The sequence below is a fragment of the Palaemon carinicauda genome, chromosome 40 (genome assembly GCF_036898095.1).
Source record: "Palaemon carinicauda isolate YSFRI2023 chromosome 40, ASM3689809v2, whole genome shotgun sequence".
NCBI classification, from domain to species: domain Eukaryota; kingdom Metazoa; phylum Arthropoda; class Malacostraca; order Decapoda; family Palaemonidae; genus Palaemon; species Palaemon carinicauda.
In genome coordinates, this window is record NC_090764.1 from 57981004 (window position 1) to 57996333 (window position 15330).

At 33.6% G+C, this 15330-nt stretch overlaps 1 protein-coding gene across 9 annotated transcripts in view; it reads left to right on the top strand.

Annotated features, from left to right (window-relative positions):
- norpA (no receptor potential A) overlaps positions 1-15330 on the top strand; it is a 753920-nt gene that overhangs the window by 622979 nt on the left and 115611 nt on the right. The gene's annotated exons all lie outside the window — the stretch shown is intronic.

A 15330-nucleotide genomic window follows, 5' to 3' on the forward strand; every position in this document is an offset into this window, starting at 1 on the left:
ACGCCTTGTAGCATATACTTTTATAATTAACCTTGAATAATAATAATAATAATAATAATAATAATAATAATAATAATAATAATAATAATAATAATAATAATAATAACAACAACAACAATGAGTGCGTCACAAAAGAGGAAGGAGGGAATATGGAAGAACAGGGGACTGACTAAATGTTTAGAGAGAGAGAGAGAGAGAGAGAGAGAGAGAGAGAGAGAGAGAGAGAGAGAGAGAGAGAGAGAGAGGAGTAGATCGATGGTTGCCTGGCCATTTACTTCACCATTTACCACACCCTCCGGAAGCTGTAGTTGACTCTATTGTTCTGTTTATGAATTCCACAGGAAATCTATTTTCATGAGTCTCTCTCTCTCTCTCTCTCTCTCTCTCTCTCTCTCTCTCTCTCTCTCTCTCTCTCTCTTTCTTTTCAGAGAAAAGATGGCAGTAAAAATAGCATCTTATATCACCAGAATTCATCCAGGTACAAAACTATAACGAGGCTTCACATAGAGATTCAGATAGAGATGTTTTGGACATGTTTTCACCTCTAAGGGAGATTTATGAGATGATCCATCTTCTCATAAATATGAATCGCTTTTCACGGGTATTCGATAGCCATTTATTGTGATTCCCGCAGATAAAGCTGAATAGGTGTGTGAACCTCCATATTGCTTCTTCAACGGCAAACATCTTGTTATTCGCAAGATATTCTTTTTTATATATATGGTAAGGGAAATGTTCTTTCATGCAATTATGCACACAACATTAAATAATCGCGTGTGTATATACAGGGAAGGAATGTGTGTATATTTGTATGCTTGTATCCTTGTCAGAATTTGATCAAATAAACTATTAAGTAAATAGTTCTTTTTTTCAGGAAGCATGCCTTCCATGTAGCAAATTTACATAGTTATATTCCTTGACACGTGAGATGGTACAGATAATTCCATTACGTTGAAGCTTAAGCCTAAATCATTCGTTCCCGTCACTGAGGATGGAGAGTTGATTCATGCAAATAAATGGATTCGCCTAATCAAGACCGATTGTTTATCATTATGCCCCTGGATCCCATTACCATTGTAGGCTCAAATGGTAACTAACGACCCGTTCTGTTTTAATTTAGGTGATTGGGCTTTGCGGTAAACAGATTGGCAGTGCATTTACAGGGATCATTCGCAAATGCCGTTAGGGTACAATTAGGCTTTATTTAGATCAATTTGCTTGATGAGGCCGACGTAGAGCGTAAGCACGCTGCGCTGCACATGAAAGGTAATGCAGTGACTTGCTCTTGCCTTCTCTCCTTCACTTCCTGGAAGTCATTGCTTGAGAAATGTGTTGGCTAAAATTTGTTACCCATTGACTTATGCTTATTTGATGTTCTGCTCACGTTGCTAACTACAAAATATTGGCTAAACAAACTTTGTTGGAACGATAGATTTGAGAATAGATAAAAGAAGATAAGAAAATATATAATTCTGGTTAATTCGTATCCGTATACAAAAAAAGATATACATGCAAAGCTGGGAATAGTAGTCAGAAAACCTACATCCATGTTAATGGCTCTTAAAAGTGGTTGTAAATGATGGCTGCAATAGCAGTTGGAAAAATTAGTCATATACAAAGGGCTTTTTATAGTAGCACTAACTGATAACAACAATAAAAATCGGCAAAACTAAGGTCATAGTATATGTAGTTTTATAGTCTAAATAACTGTCAATTCCAATAACAGTCTGAAATTATAAGGCCAAGGTATATGGTGTTTAATAGAATTAGTAACTGTTAACTCCAATAACAGTTGGGCATCCTACGTGCTGAGTATATGGGGATTTATAGTAGCATTAACTGTTAACAGTAATAACAGTCTCAAAAACTAAGCATATTGTATATGGTGCAATATGGTAAAAGTAATTGTTACCTGCAATTACAATACGAAAAACAGCTTGTATGGCATAATGACACTACAGTATCAGGAACAGTTTTTATTTTGTTCATTTTTTACTTCTCTTGGAGCTTTTCTATTTCCTTATTTCCTTTCCTCACTAGGGTATTTTTCCCTGTTGGAGCCCTTAGTCTTATAGCATCTTGCTTTTCCAACTAGGGTTGTAGGTTGACTTTTGCTAATAATAATAATAATAATAATAATAATAATAATAATAATAATAATAATAATAGTAATATTAATAATAATAATAATAATAATAACTGTCGGAATACCCGAGACCAAGGTATATGGGGTGTTTCAGTAGTTATAACTGTTTGCCAAAACATAGGTCACGATATATAGCACTTTATAATTGTAGTAAATTTTAGCTGCAATTACAGTTGGAAAAACTATGATAATGGTAAATGGTGCTTTATATTAGTAACTGTTAACTGCAATAATAGTCATAGTCTTAGACCAGGGTATAGAACGCTGTTACATCAGTAATTGCTTTCGTCATTTCCAATATTAGAAACTAATGCAAGAGTATATGGGACTTTGTGGTAGCAGTGACTACTCACTGCAATAACAGTCTGAGAAACTATGGTAAAAAAAATATGGATCTTTATTGTAGTAGTAAATGTTAACAGCAATACCAGGGGAGAATCTGAGGCCACCTTAACAATAGTAAAAACGAAGGCTATGGTATTTGATGCTTCATAGAATAATTGTTTACTATCATAACAGTGAGTAAAACTGTAAAATCCATGTTATATAAGGCCGTTTCATAAAGTAAGGCTATGGTGTGTAGTACTTTGTATTAACAGTAAACTTTCACAGCAACAACCACCGGGAAAATCTAAGGTCAGGGTATATTGGGTTTTATGGTCGTAGCAACTGTTAACTACAATAACAGACTGAAAAACTTTAGTATCTTCTAAATTGAATCACAGTGGAAAAAACTATGATAATGTTATATGGTGCTTTGTAGTAGTAGTTAATTCTATCAGCAATGATAGTCGGAAAACTAAGGCTCTCATGTAGGGCATTTTATAGTAGTTGGGTTTTAATAGTAATGACAATTGGAAAACTTAGCCCTGGCATATGGCACTTTATAGTAAATTCAGTATCAACTGTTAACCATAATAACATTGATTAAAACTGTAAGACCATGTTATATTAGGTTGCTTCATAATAGTAATAAATGTTAACACCAGTAACAGTTAGAAAAAGTAACACTACGGCATTTACCACTTTATAGTATAAGTAAATGTTAACTGCAGGAATAGTGGGAAAAACTAAGGCCATAATGTGGGGCACGTTATTGTAGTAGTAATAGTTAACTGCAACATCCATCGGAAAACTTAAGGTCATGGTATATGGTCTTTATAATTGAACTAACTGTTAACTTCAATGACATTCTAGAAAGATAAGGTCATGGCGTCAGATATTTATAGATGTAGTAACTGTTAACAGCAATAACTGTCAGAATAACTAAAGCCAGTTACATTATGGTTTATAGTAATATTAGCCAATAACTGCGATATAGGCTGAAATGTTAGGACAGTGTATTTAGCACTATCTCGTAGTAGTATCTATTAACTATAATTAGTCAGAAACCTGAGGCTATGGTGTATGACATTTTATATTAGTAGTAACTATTAATTGAAAGAATAATTGGGAAAAAAAATAAGGACATGGTAAATAGCACTTTATAGTACATTAGTAGTAACTGCTAACTACAGTAACAGTTGGAAAAACTAATGCCATGGTACACGGCACTTTATTGTAAGTATTAATCGTAACAGCAATAACTGCTTGAAAAACTAAGGCCATCCTGTATGACACTTTATAGTAGTAGTAAATGTTAACAATAATAACTGGGGAAAACAAAGTCTATGATATACTGTGCTGTATATCAACAGTAGTGAATGTTCATTGCAAAAAAAGAAAAAAGAAAAAAAAATAGTCGAAAAAACTAAGGCCATGAAATAGGGCACTTTGTAATATTAGTAGTTTTCCCCGCCAGATAAGATGCAATTTCAAGCTATATACTTGTTGGGGCCCTTAGGCTGCTTTCTTTGCCAGGGCCCTTGGATTTATTTCCCGATTTAGATCCTTTTACTGCTTTCCTTGTTGAGGTCCTCCTTAGCCTGCTATCCATTTTGGGCCCATGGCTGCTTTTATTTTCAGATAAGAAAGCTGCTTTCATTGTTGGAGCCCTTGCGTTGCTTTTCTTCTTGGACCTTTTGCCTGATTTATCTATTTAGGCTCTGTGGCGAATATCGTTGTTGATGACTTGTAGCTGGTTTCCTCGCTAAAAGCTTCAACCAGAATACCTGCTATGGCGCTTTGACGGTTTTCCCTGTTGGGGATCGTGTGGTGCTTCCCTTTATTGGGCCCTTAGGTTGACTTCCGAGTTGAGGCCCTTGGAATGTTTTGTAGCCCATAGGCTACTTCCCTTAAGGGGATTTTGGGGTTTTCCTTGTTGTAGCTCTTGTGCCATTTTCCTAGTTGGGGTCCATGGGCTGCTTTCTATGTTGGGTCCTTTCAACGGCTGTTTTCCTTGTTGGGGTCCATAAATTGCACCTTTTGGAGCACTTGGGCTGCTTTCCTTGTAAGGATTCTTGGACAGCTTTTCCCGTTTGAGATCGCTGGACCGGTTTCCCTGTAAAGTCCCTTGGTGTGCCTCCCCCTGTTGGTACTCTTGGGAAGTTTTCCTCTTTGGAATCGTTGAGATGTTTTTCTAGTTGGATTCTCTGGCTGCTTTCCTCATTTGGGGCTCCTTGGGTGCTTCTCCTGTTTTGGGCTCGAGGACAATTTTCCATTTTGGAATCCTTAAGCTGCTTTTCTTGTTGGAGTTCTTGGTCCACTTTCCTCTTTAGGGGCTCTGGGGTATAAGTTTCCCTATCAGAGCCTTTGGATTACTTTCTCTGTCGGGACTCTATGGCTGATGGGACACATGGGAAGCTTTCCCTGTTAGGGTCGTTGAGCTGGTTTTCTTTGTAGGGGTCATTGGGTTGTTTTCCCAGTTGAGGCACTTAGACTGCTTTCCTGTTTAGGGCCTTCAAGCAACTTTACCTGTTGGTGTACTTGGGATGCTTTTCTTGTTATAGCCCTTGAGCCACTTCTCTGTTTATGTCCTTGGGTTGTTGTTTTTTTTTTTTTTGGGGGGGGGGGCGCCCCTTGGCCAGCTTTTCATTTTGGGTCCCATGAGCTACTTTCCTTGTTGGGGCCATTGGTTTACATTTAATGCTAAAGGCTAAAAGTTTTATCTCATTCTTCCCTCTTTTCCTTTTCATTTTCATTCATGTTTTTCATTCCTGTTGTTTACACGTGTTTATTGTTCTTTTCAGTCTATGTTTATTCTTTATAACCTTCTGTATTCCATTTTTTCCATATTCCTCATCTTCCTTATTCCCTTTTATTCTGTATTTCCTACTATATTTTCTCTGTAATAATTGGATTTAAGACAGATTTTGTGTAGACGAATTTACCTTATAAAATTTTATGAAACATTTTTCCCTGTTGTTTTACACTTAAAGAAAGGATTTTCACATAACTTTCTTATTCGTTAATGAAAAGATATGCACTTTAAAAGTAAAAGTTCTTTAAATATATCTTGACATCAGAGCCTGAAACATGTTCAGCTTTGGTTATCAAATATTAACAGTAATAACAAGACAATGCAGTTGGAACTGCAAGGTCAGAAAAAAAGTCAGTGTCGTCTTGTCATCATTTTACATACATTATATATATATATATATATATATATATATATATATATATATATATATATATATATATATATATATATATATATATATATATGTTTGTGTCTGTGTATATGTGTGTTCGCTCGCTGTTCACAATCAAAAATCCTTTTTTCTCCTCGTTCTAGCTTTCAATTTATACAAAACTCACTCATATAGCCTTTTTCTCCAACCATGCTCTATTTTATTTGTCTGATTTTCAAGAGGAAATAACTTCAGACAGTTTATACTGTATTATCTTAAAATATTTACTCAATTGTTAATTCATTCAATAGTTAACAATGTTTTTAAAACAGCTGGATATAAACTATGCTATTCCTCCCTATTGTTGTTAGCATTTTTGCATATTAAAAATATCTAATTAGTTTCATTGGACTATTTCGTCCTTTTTTAGCTTGGTATTAAATATTAAGGGTATCTGCATTTGAGAAAATATGTTGGATATTTATTTTTCACCACATTGAACGTTTATTAGGTATGATCTAGTGAGAATAATCAGGAATTAAATTTAACAAACCTTTTATTTGTTTTTTATCTATAATATTTCCAAAGTTGGGAGTATCTAATAAAACAAAGGCAAAAATCTGGCTTGTTTTGTCTGCTCTTTATTCTATGAAAAAAAAGAATGTTTTCTTTACCTTGTTTATCAAATTTTCTTTTTTTATTGTCTCTACTAAATAGCACTTCTATTTTTTTTTCACTAATAATGCCCTTAAAGGGTTTAATTTAACAATTACACTGTTATATTAATCAAAGTCTGGTTTAGTAGACCAGTATTATCTCTGCTAATGGGATTTAGCCCTTACAGTTATTACCAAGCCAAGGAGGAAGTTAAGTTACCGTTTCCTTTTAAGTAAATTTACTGTCAACTTATAATTTATAATCTCCTGTTAGAGTACCGATAAATGTTTATGTAGCTTATTCTAATATGGAACAGGTGATAATAGAATAGCCTTTACTCGAAATCGTTAATGTAAAGCCATGTGAAATCAGAGAAAGGGCAGTAGATGTAGGAAAAGATTCAGGATGAGAATAAGGACCGTGAGTGGAGCTTGGAATGGTGGTGGTGGTTTGCAAACTATACAGTTCTGATAGTGGAAAGTAGATGATGCTCCTTTGCTGATCATCGACATGTTTAACGACACCTTTCATCCATTTTATTGTCAAATCACATGCAATTACATTGTATCAAATAGAGAAATTAGTCGAGTGACCTTGGTACATCTGTATAGTACAAATGAATACTAAAGATGTTACCCACCTTTATGCGAAATTTTGATCGATTTGTAATGGAAGTACCCTATTGAAGCTCCTCATTATTGTGTAGGAAGGAAACACGTAAATTTTGCCATGGCCTGTTGACAGGTCGTAAGGTGTAAAATTGAAGTCCCTGATTATGCAGATTAGCAGCTGATTAAAGTAGGGGAGAGGTGTTCCATCCCTGTAGTCTCCACATAGTCATTCCGCTTCTCCTCAGCATCTCACAAAATTATGTCACACTCGACAAAGGATTAGTTGTTGATTGTTTTTCTCTTGTAAAATAGCTGCCTTTGAGAGTTATTTAGAGTCCTGTTTCGATTACTCTTACTGTAATACCTCACCGTTGACTTGTGTAAGCTTTTTTGTTGATTATTAGGAGATAAAATTTCAAATTGGCGTTGCAACTGGCTGGGAAATATATTAGCCTAATGTCCACTACAATGGCTATAATGGCTTAGTTGCCTTTAGATATTCGTAACAAAGGGCATACATATCTTTCCTTATGTTATCTTCTCCCTTTAAAGAAAGCGACAATTAGAAATTATTTGTGTCATTCTGAATAGAAGAAGAATAAAAATTAAGAACTAATCAGGAGTCATACTTGAAGAGGCCATTGAAATTGACCTTTCACAACGAAGGCAGGACTATAGCAATGGTACCTGGTACGCCAAACGGAGAAAGAAGAAAAGAGATAAAATCCAAGCAGCAATAAAGTCCAAGAAGAAATAAAAGCTCCCGGAGCGGGTCGAGGAAGTTCTTCTCTCTGTCAGTACCGGGGAAAAAGAAAAAAAAGTGAATTTATGCGAAGTTCAGGGTTCGTTTTTATGCAAACTTTGGAGCAGTGCTCTAAGGTAATTTTGTTCATCTTTTCGGGTAACGACTTCTCAGAATGCAAGAACTTTGCGTAGTTTGTTGAGGAAAAAGCAACAAAGCTTTTGGGAAACGGAACCGCATTTCTAAATGCCCCAGGAATTGCACTACCTCGAATACATTATAAACTTTTCTTTTGCCTCTCTGTGAATGTAGGATTTTTACATATATTTAATGTCGGCAACACCTGTGACTTTAAAGCGTTCCCTATGATGTTTTTGTCCATTTGCTTTGTCGAATTTCAGGTGCACGACAGTTTGTGCTTTTATCCATTGAAACGTTTTCTTTATTAAGTAGAATTTATTTTTTTAAGGTATTGTTATTTGTTTATTTAAGTAGTTGGATACATGTATTTAAAACAACTTTTTCCTTTTGAAGTTGATATAAGATTCACCACATTTCTTTTTTTCTGGGAATATACCGGCTACCCTTTAAAATATACGAAATACCATATCATCAACTATCACTTTAATAATACCATATTTTGAATTATATAAGAGTTTATGTAGTACATACAATAATACAGCATATACGTATATATGAAATTAAAGTTCGTGTGTAACGCTTTCATTTTATATGTATTTATGTATATGTGTAGTAAGTGTTATACATCGGTGTGAGAACGAAATTTAATAAAACAGAATATGTAAATGTTCAGTAAAATCTTCTGTTCATTTGGACTTTTCCCCATTGTCTTTATTTTATTCCAAACTTTAGCCACTACCTATTGTGACAAATATGCTGCATAAATGCCATTTTAACACGCAGACATGTGTCTAATTTTATATACTCTGTGTATAAATATATGTGTATATCTGTATATATATATATATATATATATATATATATATATATATATATATATATATATATATATATATATATATATATATATATATATTATTGTGCGTGTTTGTGTGTGTATGTGTGTATTGTTATATATACAGCATATGTGCGTTTGTATGTTTTACATGTGTGTACAGTATATACGCAAAATGGCCTAGATTTTCAATTTTTCAGCTTTGACACTTGCATATTTGTGGTTGCATACATGAATATACACGAGAAAACAGATTCAAGTATAACCTAAGGTTTAGAAAGAAAACATCTGATCAGTCTCACATGGCAAATGTTTTAAGAGTTTTTTTTTCTTTTTTTTTTTAATCATGCACAGCCCTTGAGAAGAGAGAATATCGTTTTCGTTAGACAGATTACCCTACCTAGAATGTGCCAGCAGGTAAAATTGCTGCATTTTGGTGCGGCCAAAGACAGAAATGCGAGGTTCATCAGTACAAAAATATTGACTCAGGAAAATGAAGGGTATATAACGAGGATGATTCCTCCCTCTTAAAAGGTTGACAAATCTTTATTTTACAATTCTGATCCGCTAAGAATCTTCGAGTTTGTGTTTCTTTCTGTTTTCAACAGATGTAGGGTTTGAATTTATGATAATAACAACCTTTGAGTTATTTTACCATCGAAGTCAAGAGTAGGGTAACATCAGTGGTTGAACAACTTAGAACATGGTTTCCATCTAGTTTCAATATCAGTTTTTAATAGGTTTCACTGTTTCAGTAATACAGTCAGTGCCACTGAAACTGTGTAAATCCTGACATTCAGAATCCATTTCTTATTTCACTTTTGATTACCGTTTTATACTTTATAAGTTACCAATCAAGATTTAAACGATAGTTGATTTGACGTTCAATGTTGTGTAAACATTTTATTGAAGTTTGAAACTTATTCATATGCTCTATTAATTAGGAATATTCTGATAGACCGTATTTTGTTTATTTATCATTATCTAGATCTTGGTTGTTAAGCCATGTAGAGCCATTGCGACCAAGTTATAAATAACAGTCTATCAAAGATTGTAATTTCTCTATAACTTTTAGATTTCTGTAAAAATTTTAACAAACGCACATCGTTGCATTTATATTATCAAAACATATTCACTTCCCTTTGTATGTATAGAAACCAGATTTCTCTTTCTCCATCGTTTGTGTCTACTTGAATACAGTAAGAAATTATCTCTCTCTCTCTCTCTCTCTCTCTCTCTCTCTCTCTCTCTCTCTCTCTCTCTCTCTCTCTCTCTCTCTCTCGGGAAACGGTCTAGCGGTTGAGGGATGGCGTAAAGAACAATTTATGGCCCCCGGCACATTCCCGAATGAGTTGATCAAAACTTTGCAAGGAATTTACGGGACGTGCAAGTGACTGATTTGCAACGAGGGGGAATCTTAGTCATTCCTGATTTAAGCTTCCAAATATCGAGAAAATCCGGATGCAAGTTTCTGTCATATTATATCTTGTTTGGTTTCTAGCGTCCTCCTTTCATTTCCAGTGTCGTACAGCATATTCGCCTTCTCTCTTACAGACGAAGTGGTTAACTAACCTTACACAATTCGTAGTTTTAATGGTTTTGTGATATTTCTGGGCAGTATTTCTAAGATAAATAGTAGTTTTCCCCATTTAGATGGTTGCTACTAATGTCAACACACGTTTCGAATTTTTTATCCTTGGTTAATTAATTTTTTGAGTGATTTGAACTCGACCCTGTCTTTTCTATCTCATTTTAGAGGATAACATAAAGAAAGTAGACATTTAAAACATGTCTTTTGGCTCATACGTGATTGAATAAGGCGATGACTGTGAGGTATTTTTTTTTCTTTTGATTTACGCAATAACACAATTGATTATATGCTAGTTTAAAGTTTTCTGTCATCCATTACTTTCTCTCTCTCTCTCTCTCTCTCTCTCTCTCTCTCTCTCTCTCTCTCTCTCTCTCTCTCTCTCTCTCTCTCTCTCTCTCTCTCTCTCTCTCTCTCTCTCTCGTTATTCATTTTTTCTTAATTACATTTATCGGTGTACCCTGAGTTATAACACATCTCTGTTTATTCATGCTTGGTGTCGTAAGCCACAATTTTACTGGAATATAAATTCACTGACGCGATATTTGGGCTGAGAACCTTCTCTATAATAATCATAAATATGTAAATCTTTACTTTCTAGATTTTGTGTTTTATCATTTTATTGCTTTCAATATTAAACATTTAACTTGTGGAAACCAGTAATCATAGAAGTGCATAGCTCGGCTCCGTTTTTTCGTATTTGTAAGTTTGGAATTTACCCTTTTCTTCAGTTTTCCCAATAATATTAGTTGCAAACCTTTAAGAGAAGTTGATCTTTAAGCACTGTAATTGTTCAGTAACTACTTTCCACTTGGTAAGGGTAAAATAGGCTCTTTAGAAATGTTAAGTAGCTCTTCTAGTAGGGCACTATAAAATCAAACCATAGTCTTCCACTGTCTTGGTTTAGAATTCTGTTGCTTGAGGGCGCACTACAGTGTTCTATCTGTTTCCATATTTCCTTTCCTCACTGGAGCTATTGGGCTTATGACACCCTGTTATTCCAAGTAAGGTTGTGTCTAAGCTAATAATAATAATAATAATAATAATAATAATAATAATAATAATAATAATAATAATAATAATAATAATAATAATTAAACCGCTTTTTCTTTCCTATCTTATTTTCTTCGAGTCTGTGCTACATTGACCTAAGTATGCATGTCTTACTGGCGTGCGCAAACAAGCACGTTAGCAACCATGTAGATGGTGTTCTTGTTTGCGAGTGATACATGCAATAGGAAAGCACATTTGTATCGTGTCTCTATACGCATTGTTCTCCAACATGATGAATATTTGCGACAAAAATTACGTTTAATTCTATTTTGAATTCCATATTTATTTTTCTTCTCATGAATAGCCAAGCCATTATTTCAAGTTAAAGTTTATAATTAAGTTCATATTTGCCATCCAGTATCTTGTATACTCTTTCATTCGGTAGATATCTTTAAGAAATAAGTTTAATATGTATATTACTATGTTATCGTTTTATACCTCTTCTTTATTTCAACTCTAATCGTGGGTAACATTTAAGCGAGTCGTGCATGGTAACAGTAATTTTTCTCTTAATGCTAAACGTATTATTATTATTATTATTATTATTATTATTATTATTATTATTATTATTATTATTATTATTATTATTATTATTATTATTATTATTATTGATTAATCTACGAGTGGTTAATAACTTGTTTACTTGTATATTATGTGTGTCCTCGTCATATAGGTAATAAAACTACAATATAGCAGGTGAACTTTACAGTAGAATATCTCTCGGCAAAAAATCAAGCAGTTCTGAACAAAAATGGAAACGTGTCTGATGTTCGATTCAATACTTCATAGATTCTGTTATGTAATATGAAGATCACACCGGGAAAAGCACTTTTATGTAGAAAGTTGATAAGTCAGAAATTATTATTATTTGGAATACTAATAATAGTTTGGGGAGAAAAATCAAAATACCCTGGAAGCGTGGCCTACCTCCTGTTAATTGGCCATTGTATAAAATCCGATAGTATAATGGTCGACTTTCTTACATTTTCTACAAGTCTGGATACTTTAAATGCAAGTCAAAACTTTGTACATTTCGGATCAAACTTGTAGATCTGAAATTCTGATTCATAGAAAAAAAAAATGTATAGTGTGGTGATATTGAAATATAAAAACTGGTTTAGATGTGGCCAAAATCTATGTATTTGATTTGAATTATGTTTTTATTTTGAGTGAGGTTTATCCCATGTTTGAATCCTACTGACCATATTATCTTTTACGTGTTTTTATGAAGTTCTTGGATCTTCGTTAGCCATATAATCATGATCAGTATTTTGGAATTGTATCGTGTATCTGGAGCTTGACCTAAATTTGTCAACAGTTAGTGATCTTTCTTTAATCTCAAGTTGTTATTGGGTAAGATATTCCATTTCGTTCACTTTCTGAAATTGGAGATGGTGGTTTTGAGGGAAATTTTGAAGTTTGATATTCATGAATGTAATATTCTCGTTTCGCTGCCCTCGTCTGACTTCACATTTATCAGAGTGACAGCGAGGATGAAATATGTTATATGAAATTCCTATGACTGGTTGCCTTCATGTCTGTCCAATATATCACTTCTAAGTAGTATTAAAGATGAGAGCAATGCTTACTTTTCAGTTTTTAGATTTTTTTTTACCTACATTATCATTTGATTATGCTAGGGATGATATAAATACTAAGTAATAGATGTAGTTGTGACCTACCTCTAAGCAAATGTCATTTGAACCCTATAAAAGTTTAGATATGTAATTTAGTGATTTCCTAAATCTACTCTGCTTGTAAAACGCACATTTTTATCACAATGAATATCGAACTATTAAAGCGTGAGTATAAAGGAAGCTTTAAAACAGCATTGTCCCACTGTGATTAAATCTGTAAAAGTTATATTCTATTTTCCTAATCTTATCAACTTCGAAAGAGACCGTTACTAAGAAATAAAGTTTCTATGATACAAAGGCCTACTAAGGAGATGGTCCGAAGAGACCAGTTAATTTTATTCACTTCAGAACGAATATAGATTTGAAAAACCAGATGATCAATTTGTTGCTATGAAACATGATTTTACTCATCGAGAAGAACAATTGTCGGCCGTTCTAGCTTTTTCTGTCCATTTCTTATTATTCTTATTATTATTATTATTATTATTATTATTATTATTATTATATATATATATATATATATATATATATATATATATATATATATATATATATATATATATATATATATATATATATATATATTATGTTTGTCTCAAAAGAATTGACAAGTAGATGTTGGTGTGTGTTAACACAGATTTTTCTTTATATCGTGATTGATATCACAGCTGTTTCGCAGTCGTGACTTCCAGCGACATCACGTTTATCCCCTATGATGTTCATATCTGTGTTTCTTGAAAACGTTCAAGGTGGCAGACCAACGAGATGAGGATCTATCTTTGGTCACATCCATTTGTTTTTGTACTATGTTGATACGGTTCAGCATATTATCCATTTATGTGGTGGCCTAAGATTTCCTAGAATATCTGTGGTGAATAGCAGTGGCCTCCAGTTCAAAATCTGTCGTAGTATTCAATTATTACCCCAATATAGATTTCTCTTATGGATTCAGCATCCATACCCTCGCTGCTTTCACCATCGTTTAGCAGTCTCCAATTCTCCATCCCTAACCACACCAAATGACAATATACTGTATGTATGAATAGAAGAGCTTCAATCCGTTTCAATCGCGCTTTCCCAAGTAGTCAGGAAGCCAAAGTCAGAAAACGAGCAACACCCTGCTGCTTGTATGTTAGAATAGTCCAACAAGTCTAAATAGATTGTTCAGATACAGATAAATATGAATCCACTTGTTGGACATTATAGATATGGATATTGTGGCCGCCATGACAGTTTTCAAAATGGCCACCAATTTCTAAACTTTTTGTCATATTTCAGCTTCTAATTGCAATAAACTCACAATGTTTGAGTCAATTCCTATGTTTTTCATCGTGTATAAGTTGATTCTGGCATTAAGATAAACCTTGGTGTATACATTCTCCAAAAAAAGTTATTTTTTTTTTGAGAATGTATACACCAAGGTTTATCTTAATGCCAGAATCAACTTATACGCGATGAAAAACATAGGAATTGACTCAAACATTGTGATTTTATTGCAATTAGAAGCTGAAATAGGACAAAATGCAATGCTTATACTTGTAGGGAACCCGTATTGATTAAATTGTTTTAATTTTGTATTACATTTGATATTTTTAGTGTGTTGGTAACTTTATTATGTTTACTAATAATAATAATCAGATTCGGTTGTGGTTGACCCGTTACAAACATTGCGCATCGTCGTGTTTCGGTTGTGTTTGGTGATCGTTTGATGTAACGTATAACCTTGGAATTTGATTGTAGTTTGATTGTATGCTTGTATGTTTAGCTGTATGTTAAATTCTGTAATTTCCTATTTTGATATTACCTTATTTAAACGTTTTATTATTCATAAAATCTAACTATGGCTTTTGGGTTGTGGGGTTTTATGTTATAGTTTTGTTATTTTTTTTATTTGTTATTTGTTGTATATATTCATTGGTTGGTCACGTGATACGTGTACCTGATGACCGCTTTTGAAACGAGAATATACGGAGTCTGATTTGTGAAGTCGTAGTGTCAATTTGTATTTATGGAATTGGTGAGCGTAAGATACAGGATAACCATCTGAGCCTAGTAAAACCCAACATACTCTTTTACTAATCACTGTTTTAAATGGTTCTAAATATATACTAACGGTGTATTTCTTTTGTGTTCTATGAATACAAAATGAAGGCTGCTAGTAGAATTCTCACAGAAGGCTCAAGGAGTCGAGAAGAAGAAGACAGTGTAGACTGGGATAAATGCCCCATTTGACAGGACAGTTAAAAAACAAGAAAATCAGAATCTCTACGGAAAACTCCAATTGTTGGAATGCAAACTGTATCTGAATGTTGTAAACAAAGAGAGAAATATAATGACTCTAAATATGTGAATGCATTTTCAAGAATTCGAAAATATTCTATATCTGAATATGTTCACCACATTCAATGGCA